We start from the raw sequence: 17,987 nt of genomic DNA, 5'->3' as shown, positions 1-17,987 counted from the left end.
TTGTTTTCTCTCAAATTTAACAATCAATTTTGTAATTGCAACTAATGTGTTATAAATTTGTGTAGAACTAATATTTTGATATAATAAATAAGGGTAAAATATTTTTGGACTAAATTGAATTTATTCAAAATTTTCATCAAAATAATTCAAAGTCCAATCAAAACCTTAAAATGTCAATTTTGACCAGAGTTTCGAAACTTTCCAAGACAGTTTCTCGAAAAGTTTTAATATTTTCCAATAGTTTTAAAACTATTTCAAGAGTTTTGAAACTTTCATTAAAATTTTGATATTTTGGGTCCAACGATTATATTTTTCAAACGGCTTTTTCGAATAATTTCGAAACTTTCCTAGAATTTTGAAATTTTGTGTGCAGAAAGTCTTCAATGGCTCCAAACCTTCCCAAACGGCTAAAAACGACTAGTAACTCATTCCAACATATAAAAACAAGTTGAGGACACTTGAAGAAACAGACCAACACCTATCCAAGCAATTAAATACAAGAAAAAAACTTTTATTCTTTATTTCTTTTTCTCTTGTAAAATTTTGTGTGTAGAAAGTCTTCAATGGCTCCAAACCTTCCCAAACGGCTAAAAACGACTAGTAACTCATTCCAACATATAAAAACAAGTTGAGGACACTTGAAGGAACAGACCAACACCTATCCAAGCAATTAAATACAAGAAAAAAACTTTTATTCTTTATTTCTTTTTCTCTTGTAAATATTTGTGTTTTTGTGAGCTTTAATTTGTAAACACGTTACTTTTTAGAGGTTTTCTTATTTACAATTCTTTTCCTTTGTAAAGGGGTTTTGGTTCTAGCTAAGCCTTTGAAAAGCTAGAGAGTTTGTAAAAGTTACCTCTTTATCCTTGAAAAAGAAAGAACAAATTAGTGGATTTGTTGGAAAATCTTAAGTGAGAAGCTTGGGTAGTGGATGTAGACTTAATTGAGAGAGTTGAACCACTATAAATCATTGTGCAAATTTTCCTATCTTTTTACTCCTTACTCCCTAAACTTCAAAAAGTCAATTCACCCCCTATTGGCTCTTTTTCGGTTGATCGATCGAGCTTCATCGAGCCTAACGATTTGAATATATTATTATAAAGGTATAAAAATAAAATTTGATGTAGTGGTTTAATATAAAAAGAAACAAGAATATAATTAAAACTTCTATGAATTTGGATAGGTGATGAATAACAACATATTGTGTACATGATTTTTTTGGGTTGTCCTCTCGGTTTCAAGATTTCGTCTTGATTAATCTGGATAGACCCGTGTAGTACATCTGACTTTGATGGGTGAGTCTTCCAGTAGAGATTTTCTACATATACAAAGACTCGAACTCGAGACATTTTTTAAACAATATCAAGATGCTTAGCAATTGAATCATTTCCCTATTGGTTGTGTAAATGCATTTTTTTTGCTTATTAGTTTATGGTATATAGTAGTGATACATAAGTAAGGTCGGTATTCTTGTTGTAAGTTAGAAAAATAGCTTGTTTTTATACATTACAAGTCAGATACTAATTGACAGTTGCGTTTAGCAGAGTTAAAGGACGCAACAATGGCTGCAAAGCTCTTTCTCACCATCTTCCTCCCTCGGTTCTAAGCTTTTCCATGCATCAATGGCGGCCGATGTGTCAAATATATAAACAATTGAAAGTGTTTTTGATGGTTACTCGGCCTTTTTATACCCTGCAAAGAAATACAACTGTGACCCGATCGGTGCCGTTGTTAAGTTAAGTCGCTCCGTCGTGGAGATCGGTGGATTAAACCGAGATCCGTCGACTTCGTCCCACAGGTTGAGTATCCCTTCGTAGGCCTCGATGTGGTCTTTCCAAAGGATGATGCAATCGCCAGAGCTGAACAGTTTGCCGTCCACGACCACGATTTGGTTCGGCGGCACGTCCAATTGCCACATCCCAACTCGAGGTCCCATTTCTGTGTCCGTGTGTCGAAACCTCGGCGGAGCAACGTTGTGGCGAGAACGTCAGCATGTTTGGATCGGAACCGCTTTGTTTGGCGAAGCCGCTGCCGACGTAGATTTTCCCTCGCCATGTCACGCCGATGCATTTGCATCTTAAAGGGCTCATGCATGGCAATGGAGTCCATTGTCCATGCGTCGGATCGTTTACCTCGGCCGACGACATTCCTTTAGGACTATGCAAACCGGACTTTCCTCCGGCGACATATATTTTATCGTCGCAAACACAACAAGCGGAGTCGTATCGTGGCATCCCCAACGGTGAACATTTCGACCATCGGTCCAACCGAACATTGTAACGTAACACTAAATTCGACACTTCGAAATAGACATCTAGAAACTCATCGGAATCACTCGAATCTCGAGTCTCCCTTTGTTCCATTACCTCCCACCGACGATATAAACTGATTCCCCTAGTGAAACCAAGGCAAAACATTTCAATACATGATTTTCAAGTAGGACCGGAATGAAGCTGACATAATTCCACGTATAGTTAGACGGATTATAACGCTGTATACAATTAAAACCATTAGTATTAAGCATCGACTAGGAATTCAGCATGGAAGATTAATGTAAGCATTAGAGGTAAATATACATGGCATTGGCAGATAACACAACCAAAATTGTCGAGTAAATAAGCATCGACTAGGAATTCAGCATGGAAGATACGTATGATACATAGGCCTGTAAATGAACTGAACGTTCAGTAAACCGTTCATGAACCGTGCGGTTATTTTCGTTTATTTATTAAATGAATAAACATGAACAGGATTTTACGTTCATTTAATTAAATGAACGAACACGAACAAAGAGCATGTTCGTTCATTTACGTTCGTGAATGTTCGATTATATGTTCGTTCATTTATGTCCGTTCATTTATGTTCGAGCAAAGGGCAAATTAAATATGTTACGAAGATTATTGAAGTTGTTTGGATTTCAAGAACACTATTTTGTTGAACAAATTAACTTTAAGAATTTATTATGTTCATATAACTTATTTATGATTTATGTATGTTTTTATCGTATTTGAACAAATTAACTCTAAAGTTGTAGGTTATATTAATGAATTTTAAGATTTTATTCTTGTTGTTTACTTTTTTTTTTACATTCATTTGTTATTCATTTATGTTCGAACAAAAGGGTAAATTAAATATGTTACGAAGATTATTGAAGTTGTTTGGATTTCAAGAAGACTGTTGAACAAATTAACTTTAAGAATTTATTATGTTCATATAGCTTATTTATGATATATGTATGTTTTTATCGTATTCGAACAAATTAACTCTAAAGTTGCAGGTTATATTAATGAATTTTATGTTTATATATTACATTCATTTGTTTTGTTCGAATAAGTTTATTTTTTGTGTTTGTGTTCTTTTACGTTCGTTTATCATTTAAATGAACGAACATCAAAAAAAAATTTTGTTCGTTTATTTATTAAATGAACGAACATGAACATACCTCCGTTCGTGTGTGTTCGGTTCGTTTACAGGACTAATAATACAACAATCGGGAGATCAAATCTAGGCTTTTTCTTGTGATTATGCTTCCCCCCCCCCCCCCCACCCCACATTTGATCGAATTGTTCTTTTTTGGCATGTTGTTGTCTGTCTCACGTATATTCAAATATAGGAATTTAGCATCGACTTTGAATATATTTGATATTGTTCATAGGATGATTATAGCTTTGTTTTTGCTACAACCATCAAAAGTTGGATTAAGATAAAAAAAATTTATCCGACTCATATAAATATATACAAAAATTCTTATCCGGCTCATATAAATATATACAAAATTTTTTATTCTTATTTAATAAAAAAATTCATTAAATAGATGAGTATTATTTTAATTATTCTTAAATATATAAAAAAAAATTATATTATTATCTATAGTAAGATAAAAATATTTTCACTCTAAATTAGAATTTACCTTATAAAAACTTGATATGAACTCATTTTTTTTTAAAAAAAGTATAATCGTATAGGATTGGAATCGAGTTATAACCTATCGAGTTTGAGTCTCATGCGATCATACTTATCCATAAATATGAATACATAGTATAATCAATACAGGTGAAAAGCAACCAACAATTAGTTGATATAGTAGGATGATACACTAGATTTATTAAGTAAAATTTAGGGTTCGGATTATGATGAATGTGAATAGAATAAATTGAGTTGAGATGGACGTTTTTATCTCTGTAATATTTAATCTAGATTAATTGATTAATATATTATATATCGAGGATTAAAAAAATACAGGTAAAAAGCAAACATATGCATTGCCAGCATTGGAACTCACACTTAAAACAGTAAAAGGAAAAAGGGAGCAAATCCATATAAGATACTGCTGCATGATATATACATATGGAATCTCACACTTTTGCTCTCATTAAGCCAACATAAAACTCTGTTCTAGGCATTAGGTTTGCTTCTGAAGAAATATCCTTTACTTCCATGCCAATAAAGTAATATAAAAAAAAATTCATTTTATATATAATAATTTCAGTAGTAAAAGAATTATTATTATTTATTAAGGTTTTGGATTTGAACATTAGAAATATCATATGTATGAGCTTTCAATATCAAATGGTTAAGAAATATCTTCGAACAAATATTACCTACTACCTTATGCTTACCTTAATTAGATTAACAAAAAAAAAATTCCTTTTACACATCAATGGCAATGATTCTAGGATCTTATCTCATTATATTTTTTCCGACTCTATTAAAATAAAGTTCATTTAAACTCTTAAATAGATGACAAAACTTTTCTGACGTATTTTTCATCTATAAGATTAGAATTCAAGATTTTACTTTAAAAATGTGGAAATTCTTATTACGTTATCCCTCATTTACTGATTCATCTCATAGTACCTTGTATTAGGGTTCCAAAGATGTCTTTTTGTTTGTTTTTCCTAATGTGTTCCTTTTGCTCATTTTCAAGGTATAAGGCCCAAATGCAATCCATAGTATAACATAAGGACCTAAATAGTACTTTTCCCTTCTTTTTTTTTCTCTTACTTTGGGATGGAATTTTAGTATCCCAACGTAATTCTAACAGTAAAAAAGCAAGTGTTACTGTCGAGCGTCTGCAAATGAACCTGCTGCTGTGCTGCAGATTCTTTGAAAGACCAAAAGAGATCACTTCGTTGCAGTCTCTACAGAGTCCATAGCCACCACCATTTTCACTCCTTTATTGTTCTTTTATTCTTCTGCGAAATACAAGGCTCATTGAGTGACAATGGTTGCATTTATTGAGTTCATGGGGAGGTTTCAATGGGCGAATAGTTATGGGAAGAAGCGTTGCAGAAGTATTTTCTGGAGAATGAAAGCAGCTTGGAAGAGAAGAAGCAAACAGCAGTTCAAGTTCCGGTATGATCCTTCAAGCTACGCTCTAAATTTCGACGATGGCTGTTGCGACCATTCGAGTGTTGGAATGGACCCGGTCGAGGCTGCCCGATTTCCAGGTTGTTCAGAGTGCAAGAATACCATCTGGGTTTATGTTCTTTGGGTTAAATAGTAAGCCAATCTTCTGTTTTTTAGGTTCTTTCTTTGTTCATCCTGTTTCTATAGAAAACTAAAAGGTAGACACCTTTTAGCTGTGGTTTTCAATGACCTGCATTTTGTCTTTCAAGTTCTTTTGCAGTCTCTGAGACGGATTTTTTTCTTCAAATTCGATACCATAACTGCAATTCGAACTTCAAACTTGTTGAATACCGGTAAACATGATCCCGGATCAAGGGATAGTACAAAGGAATCAATTTCGACTTCAACGAAAAGTAAAGACCAACCAAAGGCAACTTAAATTATTCCAAAGTGGAAATAAAACATCAATACATGATAACAAATGGCTATCCAACAAATTCCTAGCTAGAGTACGAGGTTACAAGCACATATAACTTGATTCCTTCCGGCTCTATCTTGGATCATTCGAACTTTTCAAACTGCAGGATCTTCGAGCGCAGCGTTCGATAAATCATTTATGCAGGGATAAGCAGCTTTCTCATCCAGTTGAGCCCATAACAGCATCTTTAGCAAGCTTGGAAGCTTCGGGTCTGTAAATGATCAAGCAGGTTAAACAGATTTTATTAATTCTGATAAAAATTGAGAAAACTATATTGACAACCAAAACCCACAGACATTTGACGCATAATTTAACTTATCATCCAAATAAATAAATTCTCTAACCAAGTAGCCTAGAAAAATTGGTACCAAGTAACTTGCTAAAACAATATCACGAAATCGGTGCATGAAGGGGGCAAACCTCTTCAACGACAAGTATACTAGTTTACAAAGAATCAGCAATCGGTTCCACAAAGTAAATAGATAAAGCATACGGAAGATAGCAGACAGACCTTTTTCGTGACTCTGGCTGGTAAGGATGGCTGCATTTAACTCGCTTGCTGTCTTAAGGCGCTGTGATATGTCCAAGAGCTCTCCAACCGGGCAGTTGGAAACATCTTCAAAAGCCAGCAGGGAAACGGTCCTCTCCAACTCTTCTAAAAAGCTTTGCTGCAGAAGAAAAAACGTTCACATTAGACCAAGTATTAGCAAAATAGGCATGCATAAGGAAAGTTCTCCCCTAGGTGCAAGCTCCTACTGAGCAAATCCCAAGGCTTCTTCTATTTGTCCGTTCCGAATCAATTCTATCAATCTCTGCTGTTGGAGATGGAAAAAGAGTTGCGGGTTTGTATCCAATATCTGCAAAGAAATGAATTTCAAGTGAAGATAGTTTCGAAAAATAGTATGCACACTATTTTTCTTATACAGAAAGTATCAGAATAATATTCATATCTGAAACGAATCCTCTATCCCCATGAAGGATCACCCAAAATTGTTTAACCACTATCAAATACAGGATTAATCATCAAATCAAAATAGTTAGTGACGGAAAATTAAGATAAAAAGCTCCATTTAGAAGTACAACAAGATCCTAATAATGGATTTCATGATAGTTGATCTAGCTATGGCTAAAACAAGATATCATGGACATGAGATTATCTAGCTCATTCTTAATATTACAAAGTACAAACTCCCTTTCCCATTACACATTATTACTTCTTCCATTCCATCGATAAGAGCAATTTAGATTTTCATACACTAGTGGAAGGAAATAATTATAGTATTGACGCACCAATGATATATAACAGATCCGAGGACGTAAATGAATAGTTTGACATCATCACATTGTATCCAAGATCCGACCTCAGGATTCAAATCGTTAACTTTCTCAATAGCATCCTCAACGTTTCCGCATTGTACAGCCTTTTTAACAGCCATGCAATCCGAGATTGTAGCAAGATCAATATCTGCTGTTCCTCAATAAGGGAAAAAATTATACTTTCAAGGATAAATAATACAGAACACAAAAATTGGCTTTCTTCGTAGGATACACTCAGTTCCAGATTCCATCCGGAATTTTTCGGCAGCTTCAGCATAACCCTCGGTAACAAGGAAATTCATCACCAATTTATTCATGTCTTCTTTCCTGATCTTAACATCATTCAATCTCTTCTCCCACTCTTCCCTTGTAATCACTTTGTGAAAACAATGACAATCTAAAACATGAATAACAATAACAGACTGAAGAAAATATTCTCTTTATCAAGGTTAAAGATTTCATTGCTTCACCGATGTCTGAATGTAACCCCACAGACCAATGCGGGTAACCTGATCCGATCCGGGAAGTCACATTAGGACCACCGGAGCGACCCACTGTAAAAATAGCGAAAAATTTAAAACCTTTTATCAGAACATGTAAATTCATAAAATCATTTGCCACTACAAAATAAAAGTTATCACTATTTAAAAATAAAACAAATTTTCATACTCTTATATAAATCAAAATACAATTGCATGCCCCCTAATCACATGTACCATACTCTGCAACAATGCCGGAAGAACTCCCGCTCAGTAATACAGAACTACCAGATGATGCTGAAGAACGTGCAGATACAGATAAACATACATATCCTTATTATTTTCGAACATTTACAGTTTTTTATGCTGAGCAGAGATACTACTGATATTTCAGATGGCAACGGACAATGAGTTTTCAGTTCAGACAAATATTTTGGATGACTAAGTTCAGGAGATCAGAATAGGTTATCTAGTGTGTTCCCATAAAACCAGTAAAAAGATACATATTTTTTTAAAGCATATATATATATACACCCCATCCTTTCACAATCTGTTTGTGTAGGTTCCCCAGAACCATACACCCCGCACAACCAGTAACAGTAAGGCCCTGAGCACACAGCTGAGGAGCCTGCAGTAATCTTCCTCCAACAATAAACCCCCCAGATAAAACATTTCTCCGTCGGTAAACGGAGATATCAGAAATCAAAACAGAATTCATATCAGATATCAGAACAGAATCTAGATCAGAATCAGAATAGAATTCAGGTAACGTATCAGAACAGAATTCAATTCGGAAATCAGATAAAATATTTATATAATTAGGGAACACACCAGAGTTTACAGGTATTATTTAGAGGTACTGTATCAGGTAGAGAAACACAGTTATTCAGTATGCCGATAGAATATCGGAATTCAGAATCACTATTGGAAGAGTTCAATAACTGACAAAATCATCAATTATTCAGAATATGACTTGAGCTGTAAGGAAGAAATGAAGATTCAGGACATTTACAATCTATGTCGATTGATCGGATTATCAAACAACTCTTAAATGAATAACTCCCAAAATTAATGCTTGTCGATTGATCAATTCATTGTTCTCCCAGGGTATTTACTCTTTAATACCACAAACTCTTATCCATAGATCATTTTCGGAATCATCACTGAATAGATCTTCCAATGTCTTTATTTTAATTTTACGCTTCCAATATATCATGAAATACTGACGTGCTTGATTTGTAGTTCATGATCCAGAAGAACAGTACATTGTGTATGTTCATTAATGTTTCCAGACTCATTCACATCACTTACTTAATCCTTAGTGCTTGAGGTTGCTTAGTTCATTTAGCATTCAAGTCTATTCCAGTTACTTCGGGATTTTCCAAAGTAATTCCGTACCTTTCTGAATTTCAGATACATATTGTACTTCCATTCAGTTCAGTTTGGTCTTCGTGGTTGATTTGTCGAACAAATATCCAATTCTTAGTACCGAAAGCAATCTAGAGTTGAGCTGAGCTGAATACTTCCAAAATTATCATTGAGCTAAACTTGAGTAGACGAACATGCATTCAAGTAATATCTATGTCGTTCAGGTACTGACATATTATTAAGGTTGATCGGCTCACTTAAGTTTTGTTCCATAACTTTTAAAGGTAGTCCAATACCTATGCTTATTTGGATTCCTTAATTAATCCAAGATATTTACTTAGTTTAGGCCATAAGGTTATTTTGGTAATTTTGGTGTTCAATTTTATTCCATTTATTTCAGAGCTCGATGATATCCAATCATTCCTGAGCTTGGTGATATTCTTGGGTCATTTCCATTACAGGGGTAATTTGGTTATTTTACAGATCCACGATATTTCAATCTTTTTTCCTCCATCCAGTCTTATTATTTAATTCCAATTTATCATCTATTTCAGTCCGTTCGAATAATTCTGATAAAAGAGCACCCTCCGATAAATTGTTCTTCAGGTATTTACTCATAACTCAGATATTTTCGGGTCAAGTGCCTTCTCGGATTTTACAAATGCAATATTATGAATTTTTCTTTACAAAGACAGAATATTAATAATTAACTTTGTACTTAATCGAGTTAAGTATAAATCCTCAAAGTGCTTTTCTCATTCAGGGTCAACTCTGACTATTTTACCTCTCAAGGGCATTTTCGTAATTTCTTAACCAGATAATTTCGATATTAGCTCTTAACGAAAATAATATAATATAGAGATCCTATGATTAATTGCTTCCTCAAACATTCTTTGATCTTGAAATGATTCCTTAAAAGACTTCTAGTATCTAGTATAAACCTTCTTGGGGTTAAAAATCGGTTATCCATAATTTCCAAGTAAAACTAACATTTCTTATGCACATCAATAGTTTTAGCAGATCAATAATTCTTTTCAGATTTATTAATCCACTTCTAGGGACAATTCTTGTCATTTTCCAACACAAGGGTAATTTCGTAATTTTACCTAATCGAAATATTCTCATAATTTATCATCCAAGTACCTTTAATGAGATAAATTATAATCTACATATCTATGGTTGATTCTTTTATCAGTTAATTCAAGAACTTGTAATTTAATTCCAACTGTCCTCCAATTTCTTATAATAGTAATCTTAGCCATATTCAGTTACCTACTTTCTACCGTATTCGTGTATAGCGTAGATCTTCATTAATTATACATACGAGACCAAACATTTCTATTCATGCATTTACCAATACCAACATGTTCTATAAAGCATAAAGAGGTAGTAAAGTATTACCTCGATTTCCGTACAATACTGATCAACCATAAAAATTCCATTCGAACGTCTTTGATCTTCAATTTAACTTCCAATAATTCCTCAGATACATATCAACATAAATTATATTAGAAACGGAGCTTAATTGCGATAAACGGATCGAATCGGGTGATAAATCAGTGAAAAATAGCTTATCGGATTCGAATTTGGCGAAACGGACTTCGGATTCGGAATCAGGACGTCGAAAGCATAAAATATGACTTTTTGGAAATTTGGAATTTTTGGTCAAAATCAAAGTCAACGGGTTTGACTGGAAATTTCGAGGCCTTCGGATTCGAATTTCAAAAAACGGACTGCGGAATCGGATTTGGAACGTCAAAAAATGTCAGGATATGTATATTCGGTCGAAGTCAAAGGTCGTTTAATGCCTGGTCAAAGCCGGTCAAAGTTTTGGTCAACAGTGGTCAACGTCGGTCAACGGGTCGGGTCAACAGGTCGGGTCGGGTCAACGGGTCGGGTCGGGTTATGACCGGTCAAACCGGTCTACTATGCACCAAAACCGGTCAGTTTTTCCTTCCCCACGCGCAGTGGCGGCGCGTGAACAATGCCCTGATATCGGAAAATTTCCTAAAAATTATTTTAAGCGATTTTGAGATACTTACAAAACTCGATTCAATTTTTTGAACGGCGGAGAGCTCGATTTCAACGAATCGGAAACTTTGACCGCTTCACCTCCACACGCTCCGCTGCCTCCGGAGAAAAGAGAGGACACCAGTGGACTCGGAACGGCACAAGGAACACGATGGTGCGGGAGGTGTCGTAAATGGATGACCCGATCGTCGTGAATCGATGAAAAACTAACTAAAATCGAGTTATTACCTACGATACTTCGGACTGAAATTCACGACGAACGGCGATGATTCACGACGAAAGGTTTGAGGGGTTTTGTTCCTCGGTTGACAACGAACACGATGGTGGTTTCGGCTTGTCGATCAGAGGTCGGACGGCGAGTAGATCGGAGTTGAAAGTTGATTGATCGGAGAGGGAAAATCTGGAAAATTTTGCACAAAACATACGGGAATGGGAGGTTTATAATTCAACTCATATTAAAAATGGGTAAACCATGAGTTTAGTCACTGAAATTTATGAACTTCTTAAAACGGTCTGTCAACTTTGGAATATTACAATTTAATCCTCAATTCCTTCCAAAAATACCAATTAAATTCACCACTTTATAATTTTTTAAATTTAGCCCTTAAATCGGGGTGTTACACTGAATGCATAACTAATGAAGAGAATCTTTGCTTGTTGGCATCACCAACTTCGGAAAAAAAAACTTTAGGGCTATAAATTACAACTTCAGATTCTTATCAGTGAAACAATTTGGAAACATAAATGCTTTCCCAGTCCCATAAACTACTACTTCAAAGCCTTCAAGCAAGTTTCCGATTAAAATCAATGATGTCATTCATTCAAACTTCAGCATAGATTACAATTGATAATTTAAAACAAAGAAATCAAGAATATAACTAAAGTAGATTTTTTAAAATCAAGATTGAAAATTACATTGATCAAACAATATCCAAATGTAACTTCCAAATCTAATACAGAAAATCTCTGCATATTGGTATGGATAGCTTTGAATTGACTTTTGAGTTGCAAATTAAAACTTCAAATTATTAAACAAAGTAAACAATCAAATTATCCCTGATTATCTAATAAAAAATTCATCATATATAAAAAAAGAGAAATACCATTCTTTCTTTGATTTCAGCTAATAGACGAATCACAATCCAGAAAAGTGACATCAGTGCTCGACCCTCACTCCCATTTGATTTTTCCAAAACCTTAGAAAATACCCAAAACTATCACATTTAGTTAACAAAACAAACCCCTAAGCTTGCAGAAATTAGGAAAAGAATATACCATGGAGAGATAGATTCAGAAATAACTTAGAATTTCAAGGATTATATATTGATATGAAAACAAAAGTTGACAATAAATTGTTTAAAAAAAGGGGGTTGTTTGAGTTCGGGAAGAATTCTATTGCGGCAATGTTTTCTTGTTGATTGCAGCGCCGGTTTATCATTGCTTCGGGTTGTTGATCGGATTTGGGTTTGTGAAGACGAATTGTTTATTGGGCTATGATGGCTCGGTTGGGCTAGGAGAATCAGGCTTAACTCTAGTCTCTGGTTCAGTTCACTTTGGATGAGTTTAGCAAACCATTCGAGCTGGCCCTTCCATTGGAGAATGCTGAAGAGCCCATAAATATCGGTTATGATGAGAAAATCAATGGTTTAATGCCTATACAATATTCCCCCCATTTCTTTCTAAAATTAAAATAATTTTCCATCTACAGAATGCATTAACAGATGTGATCTGGTTTCCTTCAATACGAGGATCGTGTAAAATATGATTTAATATTAGTCGTAAGAAGATTGAACTGTAAATAAAGATTTTTCTAGCCCTATTTATCCATTTAATTTTAAAGAATATAATTAAACACTCATTCAAATTTCTCTCGCTCTCTTTGTTGTGTCTTTCCTTTCTTTTGTGTTGCACCCACATAGATCCAAGTATTTTTGCTTACACTTTTAGGCTAGTTTAGTCACATGCACCAATCAAGCAATGTCTAAGAGGACCGAGTGGTGTGGAAATTTTAAATTTTCATTTAATTTAAGTATTTTTTGTATTTTTTTTCTATCGATGATTTAACTTCAGACCTTTTGAATTTTTGATATGACTTGTTAAAATTCTACTTCTCGATATAAAATCCTGAATCTGCAAAACCTCATGCCTTGATTTGAATACGTGGAGGACAATGATAGCTCAAACAAATGAAGTGGTGGCATGGCAGCATAAATTGTGATCAGGAGGTAAGCATTCTGCTAGAAATGCATGATCAAAAGAATAACCTATAGAAAGAGTTTTGAAGATTATAATCCCGTATCCATGTGTTTTAGCACACAATACATCCAAATGAAAGGAAGAATATGGTCATACTAAGATGAAATTGCACTCTTCAAAAGATTTAAGTAATATCATAAGAATACTTTCACATGGTTGGCTTGATGCTCAAGGAATATTGTCAAAAGCTAATTTTGCAAGAATACAATGGATGCATAAAACATGGTGCAATCCTATTGAATACACTAAGATTAAACATTTCAAATTCTCTTCATTTCGGTTTTTTTTTCCTGAATTTTTTTCGCATAAGTATACTTATTATTATTTTGTGATCTTTTTTCCTTTACTCGCCATTAATCCCTTCCCATGTTAGGTAGGTCAAATAAGTGCTGCAAAAGCTTTACTCACTTTTGTTAGTGGAAGTAGAACTTTCAAAAGCACAAAAGAGGAATACTACTGGAATTTATATTTTAAGGGTACAAAGGTATATAGGTATTGGCCTTATTGGCTCCTTAGTAGCATTTTATAGATAAATTTACCCATATTAGTGTTGATATGCTTCATTCAACTCAACTAATGATCATACTCTTACCTTGTTGAGAAGCATTTCAACCAGTCAACATTCACAAAGTAGTTCAGATTCCCTTCAATTAACACACAGTTATGAGATAAGTTCAACCGGGAACGTTATTCAAGATCATGGATGAACGTAAAATTTTATATCAAGGGTGTAAGTTTAGGAAATTTATATTATAAATTTAGGGATGAGAAGTTATTAAATCTTAAGAGTGTAAAATTATATCATCAATAGAAAATATAAAGAAAATATTTAAGCTATATAAGAATATTTTAAAGTTTCCCTCGGTCCATCCATTGAAAGATGGTGTACTCTTATCATGAAAATGATAAATGCTGCAGCCCCACTAGGATAAGAACAAACGAATGACATTTGTGCATTTTGCATCAATCTTATGGTCAGACGATCGTGGCAAGGGAATAAAATATATAATCATTGACGCAATACTACCTGTGCTGAAGATGTTACATGACAGATTCAAGATGAGGCTTATCAGAATCAGATTTCTGGTCCGTTGGAATTTTATTATTACATAGTATGTTCCACATGCCGATCGTGTCTTCTCATGCTTCAGCATGGTCAGACAAACAATCGATTATCCATGTCGCCCACCATCTCCCATAGGCTCTTGCATTTGCAGACGCTGAAATCTAGGTCAAAAGATACTAGATCATTGAATGGCTTACGCACTTTTTCTACAAAATAGAATCAAGATAGAGAAACTATTGCATTGTTTGTGGCATGTGAAGAAGGAACAATTATATTACTGTGTTTCGAACACAGTTGTCGGGCATACGTGCTTGAGTTCGAAAAACATAGAAATAATTATCTTTCTCAAGTTTGTTGTTCTAATACTTTCTAGACGGATTTGCTGCTTATTACTGAGGTCTGTTGTTACATGGACATGAGTCCCAGAACTCGAAAAGAAACAATTTTTTTTTTAAAATTAGAGAGAAAATCAGTTCAGTTTTTGAGATGATTTGAACATGTTGAAAACCTAATAATATGCGCACAATACTTGTTAAAGGCACATGTTATAGCACAAACAAAGCTATGCAATAGCAAAACATGTGTGTGTAAAGGCATTGTAAGTTGTTACTCCAATTTCAACAAGGAAAGGAAGGGCTTTTAATAAATAGATGTTTAGTTCACGAAAATATTATTATTGGGGAATAATTATTTTCCGTATACATTATCACGTATGGTTTAAGAGTATTCCCTTATGGGATCATGAAGTATTCAAAAAAAAATTTAGTTTTTTTTTCCGAGAATGTCATTCTCTCTCTTTTCTAAGGTATGAGACAATTTTCTCCCCTTAGGACAATGATACCCCTAAAATAATATAGCTATTTCAAAATGATCCTAATTTTTTTGTATATAATCAAGTGACTATAATTTAATTTATTTTTTTTAATGGTTTCAGATTTTTAATACTTACAATAAAATAAAAAGTAAAATAATAATTACAAATTTTTATTCTATTTTGACTATTTATTATGTATGTGTTTGATTCAAGTTTTATTTTTAGTATGTGTTAGATTCACGTTTTATTAAGTTTATTTTTAGGATTAATTTTCATAAAAGATTTTATGTATTATATTTTTATTTTTTCTATTAATTTTGTTAAATAATTTTATATGATATTTCGTTGTACAACTCATACATGTATCATGAATAAAATAAAATAGTTTACCAATTAACGCATACTTACACTGGTGTATCCCAATATCTTGGTACCTAAAAATAAACACACAATTGTATTGGTGTGAGTATGTTTTTGTATTTTAAGAGAAATAAAAAATTAAAAATAATAAAAAGAATATATATTAAGTTATTTGTGTATAAATCTTATTTAAAAATATGTCAACCAGTGTTGGCACAAGTGATTGAAATTCAAGAATTTGAGCTTATAAAGGCCAAGTTCGAATCTTACCACCGTCGCTCTTGGTGGGCAATATGTAAATTCCTATGTAAATTCATATTGTGTCTTAGGTATGCTCTGGCCCTAGACTGGGGAGCCACCCCTGACCTAAACTTTTATGTACCAAACAAAAAATCTTATTTAAAAATATTTAAATTAGAAATAATAAAAAATTACATTTGCTATAACTTTCATTTAAATATTTTGACTTTAATATTGATAATTCAAGTAGTTAAAAAATAAAATATATCTCAAAGATAGTTTGATAAAACATATATATTTTTATTTTATATTATTTCAACTAAACACTGCAATATTACATCCTTATCAAACAAGGTAATAAAACGTTGTCGGTAAGTAATGTAATATTGTTGTAATCTTATTTCCAAAGTTCCTTATAGTATTTCCAACAGGAGTATCCTTGGAGGTTATATATCTCTTTATCAAAGTGTCAGGCATGAACATCAAAAATAAAAAATCCGAATTAAGATAAGAATTTAAGGAATTATCCAATGTGGATGAGAAAAGGAGTTTTAGTGAAGGGATCATCCATATTTGGGCAATATAAGTTGGGTTTAAAGAGTTGGAGTTTATGAATCAAAAGTGCACGTGGCATTCTCGTATTTGGGCGCCATTTCTTGGTGATAGAGGATGAATGTCACTGCAACAAGTGAAGCAGGAAGGTATTTAGGTTTTTTTTTTGGGAAGGGGGTATTTGTAATATTAGAGTGGGATAGATCAGCATCACACAACTACCTATTACTTGTTCGTGTTCCATTAATGCTTTTAGAAATAGTGCATAAACTATTGTGGGAAACTTTATGATGCCAACTCTGGGTATATATGTATAAATTTAATGGCGATATGTACAAGGAGGAGTTCAAAAGTTGGGATCCAGGTCATTTTGGGTTCAGTACCACCTGGTTCAAGGGTCAGAAACGCACGCACAAGGTTCGCCACAAAACTCCATCTTTCAACTTCGTGATGATGAGATGCCCCAGAAACAGATATCAGATCCACTAACATCGAATATGTATGCATGCTGCCACCATGTCTTTTCCAGTTCTGTTTTCTTTTTCTTTTTTTGACAAGATGAGTCATAGGCAATAAGCTAGTCAATTGTCATGCTCTAGTCTTGGTGTATAATCATAGACATGGACCATTTGACCATTGTTTAGACTTTGTAACAGTGCCTCCAATCATTTAATCACCCATCTGCTTCTAATTACCACTCTCATGTTAACTTACAATTGGCTAGTCAATACCATAGCATTCAAGGGCAGATTTAGGACATCACATAGCTAAATAGTTCAATGTACTTAGACATTTCTTAAAGATTATATCCCTATATCCAAGTCACAATTAATATAATTATCATCAGCTATTTATATGTTCATGCAATCCAGAGCTTATTAAATGTGAAAACATGGCAGTAGGAACAAAAGTGTAGGTATCCTTCCCTGGGTCAAACTTTTATGTTCAAAGTTTGAAGCTACACAGTTTAATTCCCCATCATTTTTAGCATTATTGTAGACAGTGGTACAATAGGATGTTGAATATCACCATGAACATGTTCCATCAACTCCCAGTGTACTCCAATAAAGACAAATTTGATGCTGTAGTCTTACTCAATTAGTCTCTATTTAGATTTAGATCGTTAAAATGAGCGTGCCATATCCATGATTTGCACTAAATAATATAATCTTAATTTATTATTATGAATTCTAAAGGATATAATAACCAATTAATCTCAAATTAAAAAAAAAAGAAAATAACCTCAGTGACCGAAAATGCCTTGTAATATACGATTTTGACCAACTTTTTTTAGATTTACCAAAATGACCAAGTAAATCGCAATACGATCGATAATTCGCAACGCGATCTCCGGTATCGCAAATCAGTTTCCAGATTCGCAACGCGATAGTCGAAGTTCGCATTGCGATTTATTCCAAATTCGTTGCGATAGGCGAAGTTCGCGTTGCGATTTATTCCAATTCGTTGCGATAGGCGAAGTTTGCGTTGCGATTTATTCCAATTCGTTGCGATATTCATTCCAATTTGTTGCGATATTCATTCCAATTCGTTGCGATAGGCGAAGTTCGCGTTGCGATTCATTCCAAATTCGTTGCGATAGGCGAAGTTCGCGTTGCGATAGTTCAAATATTGCATTTGTTTCTTAAGAATTTTCTCTAAAAAGACAGAATTCGCGCG

General features: G+C 33.8%; 1 pseudogene; it reads right to left on the bottom strand.

Moving 5' to 3' along the window:
* Window positions 1–5,756: 5,756 nt before the first annotated feature.
* LOC120214683 lies at window positions 5,757–16,802 on the bottom strand (annotated as a pseudogene).
* Window positions 16,803–17,987: the final 1,185 nt, after the last annotated feature.

This window comes from Hibiscus syriacus, unplaced genomic scaffold (assembly GCF_006381635.1).
Source record: "Hibiscus syriacus cultivar Baekdansim isolate YM2019G1 unplaced genomic scaffold, ASM638163v2 tig00110085_pilon, whole genome shotgun sequence".
Taxonomy (NCBI): domain Eukaryota; kingdom Viridiplantae; phylum Streptophyta; class Magnoliopsida; order Malvales; family Malvaceae; genus Hibiscus; species Hibiscus syriacus.
The sequence above is the reverse complement of the archived record's forward strand: the minus strand, read 5'-3'. Positions and strand labels throughout refer to the sequence as shown.